The 9,588-nt window shown below is 36.4% G+C and overlaps 1 pseudogene; it reads right to left on the bottom strand.

Moving 5' to 3' along the window:
* Positions 1 to 1,010: 1,010 nt before the first annotated feature.
* The window catches only part of LOC132131530 (proline dehydrogenase 1, mitochondrial-like), a 28,555-nt pseudogene continuing 19,977 nt past the window's right edge, over positions 1,011 to 9,588 (bottom strand).

Raw genomic sequence — 9,588 nt, 5'->3', positions numbered from 1 at the left:
GCACTCAAACCTACCCACAATTCCTCACTCCGAGCATGAAATCTAGCATACATTAAATATAGTTCTCAAACTCCAGGTGTTGTTATCCTTGAATTCAAACAGTCATTATCGGAAAGTGATACTGATGTTATTACCGTTTAAATCATGCTTATATTTTTATTTTTGATGTTCCACTCGAGGAATAAAGGTGGGGTCTAAACAAGCAGCAGTGCACACTCAGGCATCTGACATTTTTGGGAGTCCTTTTATGAGTCATAAAGGTGCCGGAGAGATGTGATCTAAGTGATTGGAAAGCAAGTGTTGAGAAAAAAGGGAACTGAAAATGATCCTAAGCATACAACCTCATCTGTAAACTGGAGGTGGTGTCATGGCATGGGCATGCATGGCTGTCTTTAGAACAAGACCTCTTCATTTAAATGATGACTTTATGTATGATTGCAGAATCAGAATTAATTTGGAAGTGTACAAAATCATCTTGGCTACCAATTTTCAAGAAAATGTCACCAAACTAATTTGAAAGCACTTCATATTTGATCAGGACAATGACCCACAACACCCTTGCCAGTCAAGGACTTTATCAGGGCAAAGAAATGTAAAGTCTTAGATTGCCCAAATCGATCTGCATATTTAAATCCAATTGAACATTAATTTCACCAGCTGAAGAGGGCACTAAAGAGAGAAACTCCCCAAAACAAGCAACAGTTGGAATTGGCTGCATTAAAGGCTGCAGAAAACCATTTCAAAGCATAAGACCAAGAGTCTGGTGATGTCTATGGGTTGCAGACTCACTGCTCTGATTACATGCAAGGGATCTGCAAATAAATATTAGCTTTTAATCTTTTACTTTTGTCTTAAATTCAACTGTTCCAATACGTATGCTCACATCAAATAATGGGATGAACTCTAAAAGTGCTGTCCTTTTTATTTGGTAAAACAGGTATGTGTCGAAAGTATATATATGTATGTATGTATGTATTTGTGTGTCTGTGTGCATGTGTGTGGGTGGGTGTTCACAAAGTGATTTGGCCGCACATTCCCAGGAGCTGGCCGAAGTACACCTTCTTATCTGTGGGTGCCAGACTCATTTCATTCATCCTGTTAGACCATAAAAACACAGCGCGCCATCACAGAAAGTGAAAAATGAGAGAAGCCCCTTTGGCAAGCTCGTTTACTAACCGGACACATTCTGGTGATTGCTCACTCAAACTTTTACACCCTCTTATCGGTTACAGCCATTACATGCACGAAGAAGATACATTCTGAGACACTTAAGGTGATATTAAGTGTGAATGATGTAAAAGGAGGGTAACTAGTGTGGACCTCAATATGAATCATGCCCTCGTCACACTCTTTGACATTGTGACAGAGTATGTTAATGGCATCGGTCACTGCACACCTTTGTCAAATGAGGTTACACCCCTTATTTCAAGGAGTGATTACATAAAATGAATGATTGCATATAACGTTATTAATTTACACAAATTAATTTACTCCTAGAGGGATCTAAATGTTCCTGGTGATGTAGGGACAGACCTGATATCAAAGAACAACATAATTACACTTGAAATGTGAATGAGTTTTTATTTGCTTAACATCTCTCAACTTTATGCATAACGTCACACCTGTTTTCAGCAATGATCATAAGAAATGTTACTTGGGCAGCAAATCAGCCATTTAGAATGATTCCTGAAGGATCATGTGTTATTTTAAATGTATTTTAAACAGGTATAAATAAATCAATATAAAACTGTTATTTTTAATTATAATAATATTTCACAATTTTACTGTATTTTTATTAAATAATTGCAGCCTTATTGAGCATAAGAGACTTCTTTCAATAGCATAAAAAATTCTAAAGATCAGAAAATTTGAGATTTTGATAGAAATAATAAAAATCCAGATAAATATCAGATATTTTAGATTGTGCATTGTCACCATGACATTTGCTTTTTTATTCAGTTCGATCTCCTCCAGCACGTAATCCAGACACTTGAAAGACACCAGCTGCTCATAAATCATCCTGCTTTTTGTCTGCACTTTCAGCCAACATGACTGTTGACCGCCAAACACAAAAAGCTTTTGAAAAGATCTGATTTATTTTGAAAGCTGTCAGAATCTGCCTTAATCATAAGAGGCTTACCTACGGCGAGATAAGCCAAGACTCTAGATAAATCTCTCCTGCCTGTGAAACATTCTGTCTGCACATAGACTGTCTGAAAAAAACAGTTCAGAGGAAGTATGATGTTCAGATACGATCCTATATGTAACAAGTATCTTAGAACTGCTGATCGGGACTCAGAATCTATTTGGCCATGTCATCTTGCTCCTCGAAGAGAGGCAAAGTGAACCTGACCTAAGACTTGTGCTTTTTGATACAAAACATTCTTATTAAATTAAGAATTTTTCCATAATTATCTGTTCCTAAACAGCACTTTGCCAACCTAGATGGTTTCGTTGAACTCAAAAAATGGCATAATAATAATTTAAAATAAGACCAAACAAGTTTTAAAATAGTTAAACGGCTAAAAAAAAGAAAACAAGATGAATGGCATAAACAAAGATAGCTTAACATATTTTAATTTGTATTCTTCAACAAATGTAATTTTTGCAGAATGACATAGTTGTTCCATAAAAAAAAAAAAAAAAAAAATAGAAGTAGGGTTCCCATTGTTTCAGGAAAGCTGGAATTTTTGTGTGATTTCTAACATAAAATTAAATAATATTTATCTAGTTAATCCAGCGTCAAATAGATTTTGTATCCTTCATCAATTGTTATTTTTATTGAAGAACCAGGCTTCCTATAGTCTTGTAGAACCTGCAATTTTTAATTGTGATTTCTAAAATAACATTTTCTAAAAATAAAATAAAATAGTCCTGGATTTTTCTATGAATATACATTTCTCTATTTCATCCAGTGTCTAAAAAAAGTGACTGGAAAAGTTATATAAACTCATTGGTTGAGTTCTGGTAAGAGTTTGAACCGGAAGCCAAAGACTGGAAAATACTGAGCTCATGAATATTAAATCAGCTCACAGTGACTGTGCTTTTCCAGACTGTCCAGGCATGGTACTTCATTAATATTCATGAGCCAAAGTTGTACCATTCTGTCTTGGCATTGAAATAGCAAGCCAGCATTGGTTGCTTATATGTAATCTAATATTAAACCAGAAATGAAGTCTGTAGATATCAAACAAATGTAATATTATGATAAAAAAATCATACATAACACATAAAATAACAAACTAATAATAATAAATAAATAAATAAAGATATAGCTAATTAAAGCCTATATCTGAAATTTAGTTTTTAGCATTATTTTAATATCAGACAATGGGGATGAGGCCTAAAAGTGTGAGTCCATGGCCACCCTGCATCAGACTGTATTGGAATCAGCTGTGAGGGTCTCTTGTATGTTTTTTTGAGGTTAGCTCTTTTTGTTTTGTGTGGATGAGTGACCGTTAATGAAGCTGCTGCCCAAGACGAGTTATAAGATGAGTCACTTATGATGCTCTATTTCAGTTCAGACGCTGCCTTATAAAGCAGCAGCCTTTGTAAACAACAAGGCAGCTCACTAGGTTTTGGAACGGACTTCAAGAGTGAATTTTACAAGGAAGAATTTGGAACATTTTTTGCCTCTGGTAGATTCTGTTAGTGGATTCATAGTCGGGGTTGATGGGGTCTTCAAATCCAATCTCTGCAGCTCAGCTTCTCTCCTGGTACATGTAAGCCCCCCTTAACAACTTGGCACCAAAACACCAGCCCTATCTTCTTGATAACTCGACATCCATGGACACATTATCAAATGCCTCCTGAGCAAAGAGAATTCATTAAATTGCAACGCCTGATTTTGCATGAATGAGATATACCATGTAAACATACTCTTACATTCACAATGCAGACCTCCCTCAGAACCCAAATGGCAAAAACTGGTCATTCATAAATCTAAATGGTACTGAATTTAATGCTATGGGGACTTAATATGCAAAGAGGTTAGACAGTACTTAAGGAATAGTTACACTGAAAAGTTAAAGAAAATTGCTGAAAATCTACTCATCCCCAGGCCATACAAGATATAGATGAATTATTTTCTTTAACAAAACAGATTTGGAAAAATTTAGCATTATAACACTTGCTCAAGTGGATTCTATACTTACCGAGCAGTAATGCAACGTATATATGTCCCGTGTCTAATAGGAGAGTGGTAGTGATTGAAGCTATTTGACAGCTGACTGCATGAGCTTGTCTCACAGCCTATGCCTCCGTGGCCTGACTGAACTAACGCTGCTAAGATAAAATACGGGTTGTCTATCCATAATGTTTTTTCTCGAGTGAAGAGGTTGTCTCATCTGAATCAGGAGAGAAATATGAACAAATCAAGCACCATTTACATGTGAAAACAGTCTAAAACAGTTTTAAACCAATATGACTGTGGATTATCATGTGAGAGCAAAATAAAGGATGGACTTCACAGGAGGAAGGTTTATCATGGATTATGGAGTCATATTTTGATGGTTTAAAGTTAAAATGTCTTGATAGATTTACAAACATGCAGCTTTTCACTTCACTAGACAATACTTGATAGACTGGAGTGGTGTGGATTATTTGTGGATTATTATGATGTTTTCTATCAGCTGTTTGGTCTCTCATTATGATAGCACCAATTCACTGCAATGGATCTTCTGGTGAGCAAGTGATATATTGCTAAATGTCTTCAAATCTGCTCCGATGAGCAAAAGCATCTACATCTTCGATGTCGTAAGGATGAGTAAATTTTAATCAAATTTAAAGGAGTAATTGGATGATACATGCACTTTTACAAGTTGTTCGAACTGAAATGTGTGTGGGCAGTGTGTGTACACAACCACCCTATAATGATAAAAATCCACCCAGTGTTTTTTTTTTTTATCTTTACCCCTTTATCATATCGAGCTCCCACAATAGTTTGATTGAAAGTGTCGTTTTAGCACAGACTGGACTGGTGTCTCCTTAGACCCGCCCAAAGTAAGCTGTCATCAGTCCTCCATTGTTTCACAGCAGGAGCAGATGTAGACAAGAATGGCTCCTAAGTGATTGAGGTGTTATGTTGTTGGATGTAATAATGAACAGGCCACGCGAATCATTTGTGATCCAGCTTTACCAACAGAAGTGAATATAAGGTTTTTCAATAAATCTTTGCAAATCGCCTTTCCTTATAATGTGCTAATTAGCTAATTTAAGGATGAATGCAGCTAAAGTAAACAGTCCCTCAGAGAGTGGCTCGAAGAGAGGGGTGGGGTCAGCAGGGCTCATTAACATTTAAAGGAAAATGCTACAAAACGGCTTGCTCTGAAAAGAGCTGTTTTTTACAGGGTAAAAAGGGTGTTTTTACACTACCATTGAGAAATTGTAACCAAACTATGTTACAGACTTTTCATTAAGGCACTAAAGAATCATGTCAACTTGTGGAAAATGGGTACCCGATGACCCCATTAAATTTTGGGAAAAACTAATCCTTTAACAAAGGTAATCAACTGTATTTTCTGGAAAATAAGTTGCAAAGGTTCAAATGTGTGTTGTTTACAGAAAAGATACAGATAGTCTGCATTTGTGTGTATTACTACATTAGGCAAGAATGTAAAATACCAGTAAATAAAATGAAATGTTTACAAACATTATAAACGTATTCTAGTTTCCCTCATTCTACAAATCCTTTAAATTTAACAGTATTATTATACTATACAGTAATATATTTAAGTGTAAAACAAACAAATTATAGTGGCATTATAAACTACTTTTTTTGTAAACACTAAAATAATATATTTAAAGTGAAACTGAGACTACCTGGATTTAGCAAATGTGCAATGCAAATTTTCTTGGACTCATGTATCTCCAAAAATCCAAATCGTGATCACTTTGGAATATCAGTTGTAGCACAATTTTTATGATTAAAATGCACAAATTATATTCTGGGAAATATGATACATAAAAATGTCTTAAAGGGTAATAGTAGCAGAAACAGCGTAATTATTCATGAATGCTAAAGAGAAGGTGGAAAACTGTCATAAAAAATTAACTGTTACTATTTTTGGTGCAAGAAACCATGACTAACATTATTATCAGACACTGTTATGATGACTCAATGTGTGTGCACTGCATGTGTTTAATTGTCATCACCATCAATTATTTCCTTTTACGGGTATTTGCAATACGAAGAAAGATTGTAAGCACCACAGTGTTAAATGTCAGTTTTGATGTTGCACTGTCTAAATGTTATCCTGCTATAATAGCATGTTTTCTGCACTGCCTCTAACTGTAGAAAAGTCCCAGAATAGCATCATGTGATCCAAGTTAACACCATTCATAGGTGTCAGACGTGTGTGTGTGTTTGTGTGTGTGTGTATGCATGTATGAGTCTCACTTTGAGGTAGCACTGATAGGTGTTGAAAACGACAGCTTTGTCTCGGTTGAAGGTTCTCTTCATTTCCACAGTGAGTCTGCTGATAGCAGGCTGGAAATACGTCTGATCGACGTCCACTATGAGCCTGACACTATTTTCCACCGCATGCTGTTCAGGACATGAGAAGCAGGCGGCGACTTAAAACGTTAATTAGCTGACTAAAAAAAGATATCACCACAGTGTTATTTTAATTGATGTGGCAACCACAATTATCACCAAGGATTTGTCAACAAATAATTATGCTATAACCTCATCTGCAATAATGACAATGATACAGTGGTGCTAAAGAGTATTAAATAACTAAATGTCATTGCAAAAAGTTTGGGGTTGGTAAGGTTTCTTAATGTTTCTGAAAGTCTATTATATTTACCAAGGATGAATTTATTTGATAAATAATACAGTAAAAATTGTAATAATGTGATGCAATTTAAAATAACTTTTCTATTCTAAGGGTTTCATGAACTGAGAAATCAAAATGACCTTGATCTTTTGAAATACTGTATAAGACGCCCGTGTACTATAAAAACATCCTGCAAGTTTCAGAACTCAAAACTTTCTCTTTTGGTCTAAAAACAGCTTAGATTGAAGCCATTCTGCCAAAACAACAGGTAGTAGAACAGGGGTGTCCAACTCCTGAGGGGTGTCAAACTCTGGAGCCCTGCAGAGTTTTGTTCCAGCCCTGATCCTACACACATACAATGTAGTTTTCAAATAAGCTTAAAGGACTTGATTAGTTGGATCAGGTGTGTTTAATTAGGGTTTAATCTAAACTCTGCAGGGCTCCGGACCTCCAGGAATTGAGTTTGACACCCCATATTAGAATGTGCCACTTTATGATGTAATAGTGTGGCTAAACCCCGCCTTAGCAGAAAATCAAGTTCTGCTTTTACATCATTGCCTGTTTAGCCCCACCCACCAATTCGCACATGTAGTGTAAATAGGGATGCCTCCTATAGTCAACTAACTGTTAGTAGATGAGAAGAGGCTTAGTCAATCAAAATTGTATTAGTCACAGAAAAAAAAAATCCACAGGAAATGGCAGTGGTTACATAGTCCATGACAGACTTGTCTATGTGGTAATTACAGTACATCGGACATCCAAATGTTTGTTTCCTTCATCGACCTCAAATGTGGCTTATAATCTGAAACTTGTAAGAAGAAGCAACATTACATGGCCGTTCGCTCTAACGTTAATCTAGAGAAATGTATGCTATTCAAGTGTGGAAGTTGAAAGGTACCATGCTCAGTGCATTACAGTTAACTTGGAGGCACCGGTGCGATCATTTGAATTTAACTTAAAATACTCTGTCAATACAAAGTATATATTTTTGTCTACATTTTTTGATCGGATTCTCTTTGGCAACTTCCAGGACTTGTGTGATAATCTGCTGATCTTTCGGGTCATATTTCTGCAGAAATATAGAAAATTCTGAAGGGTTCATAAACTTTCAAGCAGCACTGTATATTGGCATGAGTCACATCACACGACAACTCACTGTAGAAAGAGTGAAGTCCAGTTCCAACTTACAAATTTTTTTTTCCAGGTAACCAATTTGAAGAAAAACTGTTATATGAAATCTCCAAACTTTGTTTGATTTGGTACTTCCAGACTGAGAAACAGGAAGCCTTGAGTCTACTGTGAGTCACACAGCTTGTACTGCTTGTACCAGCAGCCTTTCACAGTGCGACATAAACCCAATACATGTTCCTCGCATCAAGTCGACAGGGCGGAACAACTCTCTAACCTCCACACTCTGCTGAAGGCTTTCTCAAAATCGATCTCTGTTACATTCTCCATCCATGACTGTCTGTTAGACCATGACCTTCTGCCACTCAGCACTTGAGAATACAGCCAATAAATGCACCTTAGCCAAGACATCCAGGTGCTGAAGCATCCTTTCATCTTCCCTTCCTCTTCTTCGGTGAACTTGGACAGAAGAGGCTCCAGCTGACCAGTCTGTTCAAAAAATAAATACAAAAGGAAAAGCAATTCATAATATGAACACATATGGGTGCATTTTCCTTTGGGAAGTAAATCTTACTAATAATAATTAACCCCTTAATGTCACTCACACTTTTGAACATAGACTTGAAAGTGCACAATCCAAACTTATGTTTTCATGCATGAATTATAAAAATATGTTTCAAAATTACAAAATTACACATTCACCTTTAAGTCACATCTTTAAGTTATGCAAAAAAAAAAAAAATTCTGTACTTGTGATGGAAGTCTCTTGCAGAAACTCTTACAGACATGTCTTTATAATTGAATTACCTGGTAAAACCTCCAAACTGTAAAGGGGCATTTGCAGTGAACCAATTAGACCATGGGAAATCGATAACCCTCTTAATTTATGATGTGGTTACAGTATCCATTTCTTTCTGTCTGCCTACCTGCAGATTCTGGAAAACTAGTAGATCAGATATCTTTGGTCTCTCGTCGATCAGACGGTTCCAGTCCAGCATGTCCACCGTGCTTTGGGGAACAAATAAAAAATAGCATTCACATTTCAGCAGTGTGTCCCACTTGATGTTTTTTAAACATCACACCATTTGCATGAACTGGTCAATTTGGCAGTGCAAAGTGCTCCTAAATTAGTTTAGTTTCTCAGGGGTTTAGTTGACTCAAGGGGGTCAAGCAGAGTAATGGAGCACCCATGGAATAGTCCTTGAGTAGCTCGCTTCGGTTCATAAGATAACTTCACTGTCTGCCATTGATTGAGAAGATTTACAAGCCTGAGTGTCAGAACAGCTAGGTGTTTCTCACCCTGATGAGTGCAGTTGTCCATCAGAGAAGAAGCTCTGAATGTTGCCTTGAGCTCCCAGTCTGGGTAGACATGTCAGCAAAGAAATCACACACATTTTCATTCATCAGACCAAACACTCCAAAAAAAAAACTGCACGATTAAAAGGAAAGCTGACCAAAAATGATGGAACACAAAATGATACATTCTGAAGAACAGTTCTTAAGGCCTACTCACACCAAAACGATAACTGTAAAATAACTATTACAACTAGATTAAAAAGTTTGTCAAGACAAACTTTAGCTTGGGTTGAGAAAGCCTCGCCTGAAAGTTTAAAGCAGTTGTAAAAGTATGAAGTTTGAACATTTAGATAGATAAACATGTTTTTAGCATGATTAGCCTGTTACT

The sequence above is a fragment of the Carassius carassius genome, chromosome 4, assembly GCF_963082965.1.
Source record: "Carassius carassius chromosome 4, fCarCar2.1, whole genome shotgun sequence".
NCBI classification, from domain to species: Eukaryota; Metazoa; Chordata; class Actinopteri; order Cypriniformes; family Cyprinidae; genus Carassius; species Carassius carassius.
Note: the sequence above shows the minus strand (reverse complement) of the source record. Positions and strands in the feature narration are given on the sequence as shown.